Consider the following 11262-nt stretch of genomic DNA (forward strand, 5'->3'; position numbering starts at 1 on the left):
GTAGCACCTCACAAGCACAAGCACGTCGTAGCTTGTAGCTAAATTATATGTAATTAGAAAGTATTATTTTAATTGATAATCTTCTCTTGTTTAATTGATAATTTTCTCTTGTTTTATTTTGAATATAAATTATATTAAAAACAAAATTACTTTGATTGGCAGAAAATTAATTATACATATTGATATCTTAAATATATGTTTGCTTTTATTTTACTTTTAATTCTGAATATTTATAACCACACAGTGAATTTTGAATGAGAGAATCGTATATTTTTAAAGGTCATTCTATGTTCGTGGGATGTAACGTTAATTATATTAATTTTATACACTGATATTTATGATATAAGACTTGACAGCTTTAGCCTTTAGCCCTTTTTACAGAAGGCAGAACTACATTTCAGGACTTGTGCCAATTCCTTGAATGTATATGACTGAAATGGAATCATATGTTATATATATATATATATCCCACAGCAGCTCATTTCCTTGGGGATGAAATTGTAAATTCAGCCAGTGAACTTACAGGTTATAATGAAATTGTATCACTTTGACAAAAGGCCTATAAATGAAAAACAGTTATAAACACACACAGCTGAAATTGGACAGTATCCAGACTATACAAAAATGAAAGGCATAAAAAAAGCAAAGAATTAATTTCCAAAAGGAAGCTGTATACAGTGAAAATAATATAAGCATTATCAGTCAAGGCCATAAATTTGAGTGATCAGAGAGCAGTCGCAGAAAGTCAATATGTTATTTGGAGTGAGGAATTGTACATTGTTAGTAAAGTTGTATTACCACAACATCTCAATTCTTATGCTGTAAGGTATATATACCTTACCCTGCAGTTCCTAGATAAATGGATAACAAGTGGTTCTGGAGAATTTTTGAGGATTGACAAGGTAATTTTCAATTCATTGGCAGTCTGAACACCTATAATTGTTGGATACAGGAATAATGTCATCCACAATATTCCACTGCATTCAATTCTGATCACCTCAGTTAACCTAAATCCTTATTAAACTTAGTGTTCAGCATTTGTAAGAGTGGTCAAGATCTTTAACAAGAAATCAGTAAAGTGATAACTTTGTTGAACAGTATAGGCTATCCAGAATAACTTGAACAATAGTAGTGGCAAATGATGCAAGAAAGCAACCTGATACAGCTTCAGCCAAAAAAAAAAAAGGGTGCGTGTGGTGAGCATGCATATACTTGCGATTGTAAATGTCTCTGGAAAACAGCATCAATTGAGGTACCCGATACTTACGACCTTCGTCTTTATTTCCTTAGGTTTTTGTCACTTTCATTCTTGCTCGATACTCTTGAGGATGCTCTGCGCTTGACTTCACCGCCGTTACACACTAAAATTTTATTTTAGAAAATTATTCATGTGAAAACACCTATTTTTTTTTTTTTTTTTTTTTTTTTTTTATGTAAACCGCAAACAAGAGAGGTATTAGAACCTATAGTACTTAGTACCGTGCTTGGGTTGGAGGTTGAGAAGACGAAAGAAGATATTTGTTGACATTGGACTTGAACTTCTGTAGACTGTAATTTTCAGGAAATACGTATGAAGGAAGGTTGTTCCAGAAAACAGCAGTTGAATGAATAAACGAGGAAGATGAAAAGTTGGTTCTGTGAGTTTGAAGTTGGACAGTAAATGGATGTTGGCTGGTGGCGGCACGTGTTCGGACTGTTTTGAAAGAGAGAGTGGGAATATAGAAGACAATTCAGAAGAACAGTGCCCATGGAAGTATCTGTAGAAGAGGCATGCAGCAGAAACAGTACGTCTATGAGAAAGCGAGTGGAGAGACTCTGTTAGAGATGAATCATTAATTAACCTAACTGCCTTCTTCTGAATGGAATCAAGAAGCCTGAGAGAGGTTTTGGGGGCACCACTCCAAATGTGGGAGCAATATTCCATGGCAGGGCGGATTTGGGATTTATACAGAGTGAGCAGCTGTTTGGAAGAAAAGTAACGCCGAGAGCGAAAGAGAAAACCAAGTTTTTTAGATGCAGAGGAAGCAATATTTGTAATGTGCTTGTGCCAAGAGAGATTAGAAGTCAGGGTAATCCCAAAAAGAGATATATCATTTTACCTAGAAATCGGAGTGTCACTAAAGATAAGCATAGGAGCAGAAGAATCCTTTTTGCGAGATATAAGACAAGACTGAGTTTTAGAAGGGTTGAAATCAACTAAGTTGTCTTTGCCCCACTGGAGAATTACCTGAAGATCGACATTTAAGGAATTGGTAGCAGATTTTCGAGAAATTGATGCTGATTGAGCAGGACAAGGTTTCTCATAATGGAAAGTGGAATGCAAAGTGCTATCATCAACAAAACTATGGATGGAATTTCCAGTCAATGGAAGAAGGTCATTAATATACAAGAGGAAAAGAGTGGGGGAAAGAACTGAACCTTGGGGAACACCGGCATTAGTGGAGAAGTTAGAAGACAGAGAGCCATCTACCATCACCCTCAGTGAGCGATCAGAGAGAAAACTGGATAACCAATTACTAAAAACAGTTGGCAAACCATAAGATGGAAGCTTGTTTAGAAGACCTTTATGCCAAACACGATCGAAAGCCTTTGAGATGTCAAGAGCAACTACTTGTGTTTCACCGAACCTTTCCATTGAATTAGTCCATAAATGGGTAACATAAGCCAGAATATAACCAGTGGATTGACACTGACGGAATCCATACTGGCGATCGTTGATCAGACGGAAGGTTTCTAGGTAGTTTAAGAGTTGGTGGTTAATTGATTTCTCCATTACTTTAGAAAGAGTAGAAGTAATTGCAATGGGATGATAATTGGATGGGAGGGATTTGTCACCCCTTTTAGGAACTGGCCGGATATGAGCAAATTTCCAAGCAGAAGGAAAAACACCTTTGGAATAAGAAAGTGAAAAAAGGTGGCAAAGAATAGGAGTAAGTTCAGGAGCACAAGTTTTGAGAACAAGTGGAGAAATACCATCCGGACCTAGAGCTTTCTTAGCATCAAGATTCTTCAAAATCCTTCTGACATCCTTTTGATGGAAGACCACAGGAGGCATTGAATGGAGCGTGTTGGGAATGGTGGGAGGTGTTTTACCAAGATCATTAATACATGAGTTGGAAGAAAAATGGGATGCTAGCAGGTCAGCTTTATCCTTGGCTGAAGTGACAACAGAACCATCTGGTTTGGACAGAGGTGGGCAAAAGTTGTGGCCAATAGCTTTGGCAAGAGACCAGAATACTTGGCTACCATTAGTGCAAGAAGCAAGTTTTCTACTCTTAGTTTTCAAACTCAATTTTGGACTGATTAATAACTGCTTTACAATTGTTGCGAGCCTTGGTTTAGGCAGAAAATGAACCTGGAGAATTAGAAACAAGCCAATTACGATATGCAACATTCTTCTCTTGCACAGCCTTAGCACATTTATTGGAAAACCAAGGTTTAGATAAAGGATGAGATTTTAAGGTGGAGTGTGGGATAAAGGATTCCATTCCTGCAAGAATAATTTCACTGACACGATCTGAGCAAACGTTGACATCAGAAGTTTTGAAACAGTAATCCGACCAAGGAAAAGAAGAAAAGAAGTCTCGCAGGTCATCCCATTTTGCATTCTTGTAATGCCAAACAACACGAGGTTGGGAATACCCATGAGATAAAGGTTCCATTGGAGAAGAGACAATCACCAAGTTGTGATCTGAAGTGCCTAAAGGACCTCTCACTTCAACTGTGTACTTAGAAGGGTTGTTTGCGAGAAAAAGATCAAGCGTATTGGCTGTATGATTAGGATTGTCCGGTATTCTTGTAGGTAAATGAACAATCTGTGCAAGGTCATTAGTAATTGCAAAAGCCTCAGCATCTCGACCAGCTGGGTCGGTGTGACTAGAAAACGGAAGCCAGCTGCAGTTGTGAACATTAAAATCACAAAGGAAAATTACCTCACTGTTAAGAAAGTTGGACTGGAGAAAGTCATGTTGAAAAGAGAGGAAGTCAAAGAGCTCCAAGTGATTAGTGGAATTGGGAGAACGGTAGAGACAATAGATGAATTTGACACAATGAGGTAGAAAGATTTTAAGCCAGAGAAGATCAAAGAGAGGAGATTCCAAATTACCAAGTCTCTGACAGGGAATATCAGAACGGACATATGCTCAAGTACCACCTTTGAGGCGAAAGGAATCATACAGAGAATGATTTGGGCATCTGAGATGAGCAGTAGTTGAATCAACCGATAACTGAGATTCTGTCAGAAAAAGTACATGGAGTTTGGCAGACTGCAAGTGGAAATGGACATCGTTGAGATTAGAATTGAGACCACATATATTTGTGAAATGAATTAGGAAGTGGCATCAAACAATGAAATGTAACGAAAATGCGAGACGAAAAAATAAATTGTTAATAAATATTTGTATTGTTGCAGTCATATGACAAATACTTGTATTATTGCGGTCATTACAAATACTTGTATTATTGCAGTCATATGACAAATACTTGTATTGTTGCAAGTATACTACCTGAAGTATGATTGTCACATTATACTGTTGAACAAATGGCTACAATCAAATGGGTAATTAGGCAATTGGCTTGGATTTTGCTAACCTCTTCTAAGCCAAGGATGTTTTCACATTAAATAAAACATCTTTCATGCATGCAAAGTACACACAGAGTTTTTTTGTTTTTGTTTTATTGTGTTTTTCTGATTCAGTTTGATGAAATTCAAATGAATGGCATTTGAATTTTTTAAATCAGTTCACTCAACTTGAGATATCATACTGGTCACGAAAAATGTGTCGTGTGCTCTTATCACTCCACTAGTGAGTGCTCGAACAGGCTTGGAAAGCACCTCTGACTGAAGCAGCAGATGATGTAATCAATTCCGTGATGCATTTTTCATGACCGATAAGATTTACTCCATTGAAGGTGCCCCCCAAGGATGTTTCACATAAAAAAAAAAGCATTCTCTATTTCAACTATATATTCCCTCCTTGAATTTATTTAAGTTGTGAACTTAAATAAATTCAAGGAGAGAATTAAAAAAAAAAAAAAAAAGTTTTTTTTTCTTTTTTGGCTGATGCTGCATGAGCTTGCTTTCTTGCATCATATGCCTCTACTAATGCCAGTGACAGACGGAAGTTTGTTCCAGCACTCAACCACCCGCTAGCTAAAGGCAAACCTCTACACATCTGTTCTGCAACTGTCCTTCATAGATTTGAATTTACCCCTCATCAGTATAATTGCATCAATGGAGGCATATAATGCAAGAAAGCAAGCTTATACAGCATCAACAAAAAAAAAAAAAAAAAACCTCATTTCACCCATCCATTCGTTCCAAAATTTTGTCCGGCTCTTCCTTGAGTTTATTTAAGCTATCAACTTCCACAATTACAGATGGAAGTTTATTCCAGGAATTAACCACTTGCTGGCTAAAGGCAAATTACTGCACATCTATTCTACAACTGTCTTTCCCCAATTTGAATTTATGTTCCCTCAAGTGATTAATCTGGGCAAGAGGAAGAATCCCATCAGCATTAAGCTTGCTTAAACCATTCAAGGCCTTATACAACTCAGTCAGATCACGTCACAGGTGCCTAGTCTCCAGACTTAAGCCTTTCTTTGTATGAGCAACCCTTTCTTCAATTTACCAATCTCACTACCCTTCTCTGTACTTGTTCCAACAGCTCTACATCCTTCCTAAAATGAGGCCTATGGGCTGACCATTGTCTTATACAAGGGGATAATCACCTCCTTATTCTTGCTCACAAAATTCCTATATATCATTGACAAGACCCCCATTACCTACTCTGTCAGCCTGTCTGCACTGCTCAGAAAATTTCATATCTGACTGCACCTTCAGTTCTTTTACATTCTCTACTACCCTGAGTATAGTACCGTAAAGTTGGTACTTTACTCTTGGGTTACTGTTACCCATATGCAGTTCTTTGCCTTTGTCGATGATACCACCTCTCAGCCCATCTGCCCAACTTTTCTAGATCTTGTTACAGTAGCGTACTGTCATTATCAACCCTGCCAGCCTTGGTATCATCTGCAAACTTGGACAGTAAGTGTGATATACCTTCATCAGTATCACAACACCGAACCCTGGGGGACTCCACTAATAACATTAGTCCATGAAGAGCAGTGTCCATTGATTACCACTCTCTGTCTTCTCCCACTCAACTATCCCTTTTTTCCATAGCAGCCACTTGCCCTTAATCCCATACTGCTCCAATTTGTACAGTAGTCTTCCGTGTGCAATATTATCAAAAGCTTCTCTGAAATCCAAGTATATGATATCAAAATTATTTTCTGCATCCAGTTCCTTTGTGACCATATTATAGTATCCAATCAAAATGGCCAGACAAGACTTCCCCTTAACAAACTCATGCAGTGTCTGGACTATAATTGCAGCAGAGGTGAACTGGGTAAAAATTCTTATCAGGGAAAACAAATAGAATGTATCAGAGGTCAGAATGTAATTCTGAAAATCTCACTGGCCACCATTGGCCTCCGGCCAACTGGGGTTTCCCCAGTAAGCCTTATGGTCAGTCTGCCCCTGAACTGCAGTCATGTCTAGAAGGGTGCAAGAATATTTGCTGATGCTATAGAAGCAGTGTTAGGTGAGTCAGAAAACTGCTAGCTTGGGGTGATACACAGACTAATAGACTTTGCACTACTTCTATTGCAATTTGAAATAGAAGCAGTAAACAAGGTGCTGTGGATTTCAAGGACTTCTGGAAGTCAACGTGGAACAAGTAAATACATGGGCTGTGTTAGGGTAACTAAGAGGAAGAACAGGGGTGTGTATACTTGCATGTACACCAATGCTAGGAGTTTAGTAAATAAATTTGATGAATTTGAGCTGCAGGATGAAACATCAAAGGCAGATATTGTTGATCTATCATAGACATTGTGTCGCAGGTGTATAAGGAATGCAGAATTGGAATTAGAGGAGCACAGTGTATACAGAACGGATAGATAGGAAGGGAGGAGGGGTTATGATGTTAGTTAAGAAACACAAAATCTAAGGAAGTGCAACCAGTTGATATGGGTGGGCAGTGCAATGTTGAGTTAGTTTGGTGTGATGCAAGTGCTGGGAAAGAAAAATTGAGAGTAGGAGTGTGTTATAGGCTCCAGATTCTGATGAGTACCATGAATAACTGTACAGAGAAATAGAGTGGGCGAGTAAATCAGACTCTTTTATAATGGGGATCTTAACTTCCCACACAAAGACTGGAACTTGCCGTTTGGTCACTTGCACAATAGCAAGGCTTTTCCGATTTATTGGTTGATTGTTTTCTACAGCACTATGTTTGAGAGGAAACCAGAGGGAGTAATACTATTGATCTGATTATCAGCAGTGATTCTTGAATCTGCATATGAAGGAACCACTAGGTGGCAGTGCTCACAGTGTGCTGATGTGGGATTTACTCAAAGAGGTAACTACCATCAGAGATAAAGGGAAGGGTTTTTGCTTTTGTAAAGGTGACCACAGTGGTCTAGACAGTTTTTAAATTCTATACAGTGGGACCAACTGATGATGAAACTACTAACAGAAAATTCTATACGGGAAGCACCCAAGGATATATCCTTGGGTGCTTCCCGTTTTGCAAGCTTCTATGCTTTTTGTTCCAACTAACATGTTTTGTTCAATGTTTATGCCTATATTGATATCAGATGAACTAATGAGGCTCGTGGCAGAGAATAAAAATGCATGGGATGCATATAAACTGTCAGCTGCCACAGTAGCCTATGATAGATATAATCTGGTCTGTAATCAAGTCACAAAGGATTTTATGCAGGCATAGGCAGATTATGAGAAATCGTTGGCAAAATATGCAAAGAAAAACATCAAACAGTTCTTTACTTATGTAAACTTTAGAAGGAAGGGGATGAATCAGATTGGTCCACTTGATATCGATGATTCGACTGTCATGATCCTCCCGAAGTAGCTGACAAACGAATGAGTATTTTGCACCTACATTCACACATGAGGGGAATGTTCAGATATTCAGGGGAATGCCAGACATTTATCAAATACTGGCAGAGAGCTAAAGGATTAAAGGATTTTGTAATAACAGAGAGCAAAGTGGAGGAGAAATTGTTGAAGTTAAACATAAGAAAAGCACCCAGGGTGGATGGGATCTATCGAGTTAGATTAAACAAGGCGGCAAAGGAAGTCATAATTATGAGAGCTTCCTTGTACTCATGAGGTCCCCATGGACTGGAGATGTGCAATTTGTTTCCTTAATTCATGAAGGGGAATCAAAGAGTGACACTAGTAATTACAGACCTGTTTGTTTAGTTTCTGTTCTGGGGAAATTAATGGAGTCTCTGGTTACAGAAGCAATGCAGGACCATTTAGACAAGACTGCAGTTATAGTTAAGGCACAGAATGGATTTGTTAAGGGTAAGCCTTGCCTGACCAATTTGATTGGATAGTACGATGTGGTCACAAAGGAACTGGATGCAAAAAAATAATTTTGATATCATACATTTTGATTTTAGGAAAGCTTTAGATACTGTTGAACACGGAAGAGTACTATATAAATTGCAGCAGTATGGCATTAAAAGCAAATTGCTGCTGTGGATAAAGGGATGGTTGAGTGGTAGAAGATGAACAATGCCTTTGTGTACTGATGTTATTAGTGGAGTTCCCCAGAGTTCAGTGTTGGGCCCATTCTTGTTTTCTGTATTTATTAATGATATTTATGAAGGTATATCAGGCTTAACGTTCAAGTTTTCAGATGATACAAAGGCTTGCAAGGTTGTTAATGACAGTACACTACTGCAACAGGATCTAGAAAAGTTGGGTAGATGGGCTGAGAGGTGGCAACTGAAGTTTAACATTGACAATGGCAAAGTACTGTAACTCAAGATCAAACTACCAACTGTGCAGTACTACACTAAGGGTAGTAGAGAATTTAAAAGACCTGGGGGTATATGTGAAATCAGATATGTTTTGTTAGCGGTGCAGACAGTCTGCAAAAGTAGCTCATAGTGTCTTGTCAATGTGAAATACAGGAATTTTTCTAGTAGGGATAAAGAGGTGATTATCCCCTTGTATAAGTCAATGTTGAGGCCATGCCTTGAGTACTGTATACAGGTCTGGAGGTGTCATTTTAGGAAGAATATAGTGCTGCTGGAACAAGTGAATACACCATGAATATACCATGAATTGTCAAACTAATAGAGCAAGCTTATCTGCAAAAAGATCTAAAATTCCCAAGGACTTCTTAATTCATTTCACAAATATACATGATCTCAATTCTAATCTCAACGATGTCCATTTCCACTTGCCTTCTGCCAAACCCCATTTACTTTTTCTGACAGAATCTCAGTTATCAGTTGATTCAGCAAATTATTCGCAGTATGATTCCTTTCTCCTCAAAGGTCGTACTTGAGCATAGATATTCCCTGTCAGAGGCTTGGCAATTTGGAATCTCCTCTCTTTGATCTTCTCTGGCTTAAAATCTCTCTACCTCATTGTGTCAAATTCATCTGTTGTCTCTACCGTTCTTCCAACTCCACTAATCACTTGGAGCTTTTTGACTTCCTCACTTTGCAATTTGACTTTCTCCAGTCCAACTTTCCTAACAGTGAGGTAATTTTCCTTAGTGATTTTAATGTTCACAACTGCAGCTGGCTTCCGTTTTCTAGTCACACCGACCCAGCTGGTCGAGATGCTGAGGCTTTTGCAATTACTAATGACCTTGCACAGATTGTTCATTTATCTACAAGAATACTGGACAATCCTAATCATACAGCCAACACGCTTGATCTTTTTCTCACAAACAACCCTTCTAAGTACACGGTCGAAGTGAGAAGTCCTTTAGACACTTCAGATCACAACTTGGTGATTGTCTCTTCTCCAATGGAGCCTTTATCTCATGGGTATTCCCAACCTCGTGTTGTTTGGCATTACAAGAATGCAAAATGGGATGACCTGCAAGATTTCTTTTCTACTTTTCCTTGGTCGGATTACTGTTTCAAAACTTCTGATGTCAGTGTTTGCTCAGATCGTGTCAGTGAAATTATTCTTGCAGGAATGGAATCCTTTATCCCACACTCCACCTTAAAATCTTGTCCTTCATCGAAACCTTGGTTTTCCAATAAATGTGCTAAGGCTGCTCAAGAGAAGAATGTTGCATATCGTAATTGGCTTGTTTCTGATTCTTCAGTTTCATTTTCTGCCTACACCAAAGCTCGCAACAATTGTAAAGCAGTTATTAATCAGTCTAAACTAGAGTTTGAACAGGCTAAGAGTAGAAAACTTGCTTCTTGCCCTAATGGTAGCCGAGCATTCTGGTCTCTTGCTAAAGCTATTGGCCACAACTTTTGCCCACCTCTGCTCCCACCTCTGTCCAAACCAGATGGTTCTGTTGTCACTTCAGCCAAGGATAAAGCTGACCTGCTAGCATCCAATTTTTCTTCCAACTCATGTATTAATGATCTTGGTAAAACACCTCCCACCATTCCCAACACGCTCCATTCAATGCCTCCTGTGGTCTTCCGTCAAAAGGATGTCAGAAGATTTTTGACGAATCTTGATGGTATTTCTCCACTTGTTCTGAAAACCTGTGCTCCTGAACTTACTCCTATTCTTTGCCGCCTTTTTTCACTGTCTAAAAGGTGAAAAAAGGGTGTCAAATCCCTCCCATCCAATTATTGTCCCATTGCAATTACTTCTACTCTTTCTAAAGTAATGGAGAAATCAATTAACCGCCAACTCTTAAACTACCTAGAAACCTTCCGTCTAATCAACGATCGCCAGTATGGATTCCGTCAGTGTCGATCCACTGGTGATATTCTGGCTTATGTTACCCATTTATGGACTAATTCAATGGAAAGGTTCGGTGAAACACAAGTAGTTGCTCTTGACATCTCAAAGGCTTTCGATCGTGTTTGCCATAAAGGTCTTCTAAACAAGCTTCCCTCTTATGGTTTGCCACCTGTGGATAGGATTTCCTGACTGGAAATCCTATCCATAGTTTTGCCGATGATAGCACATTAGCATTAGCATTAGCATAGGCATTTGATGCAAGAAAGCAAGCTTATGCAGCATCAGCCAAAAAAAAAAAAAAAAAACCACTTCCACTTCACCCCTCCATTCGTTCAAAATACCTGTCCAGCTGAGCCTTAAACTTATTTAGGCTATCAACCTCCACCACAAGGGATGGAAGTCTGTTCCACCAACCAACCACCCGCTGGCTAAAGGCAAATTTCCGCATGTCTATCTTACATCTGTCTTTCCTCAATTTGAATTTATGCCCT

This window comes from Mastigoproctus giganteus, chromosome 12, assembly GCF_048544385.1.
Source record: "Mastigoproctus giganteus isolate SK-2022 chromosome 12, ASM4854438v1, whole genome shotgun sequence".
NCBI classification, from domain to species: Eukaryota; Metazoa; Arthropoda; class Arachnida; order Uropygi; family Thelyphonidae; genus Mastigoproctus; species Mastigoproctus giganteus.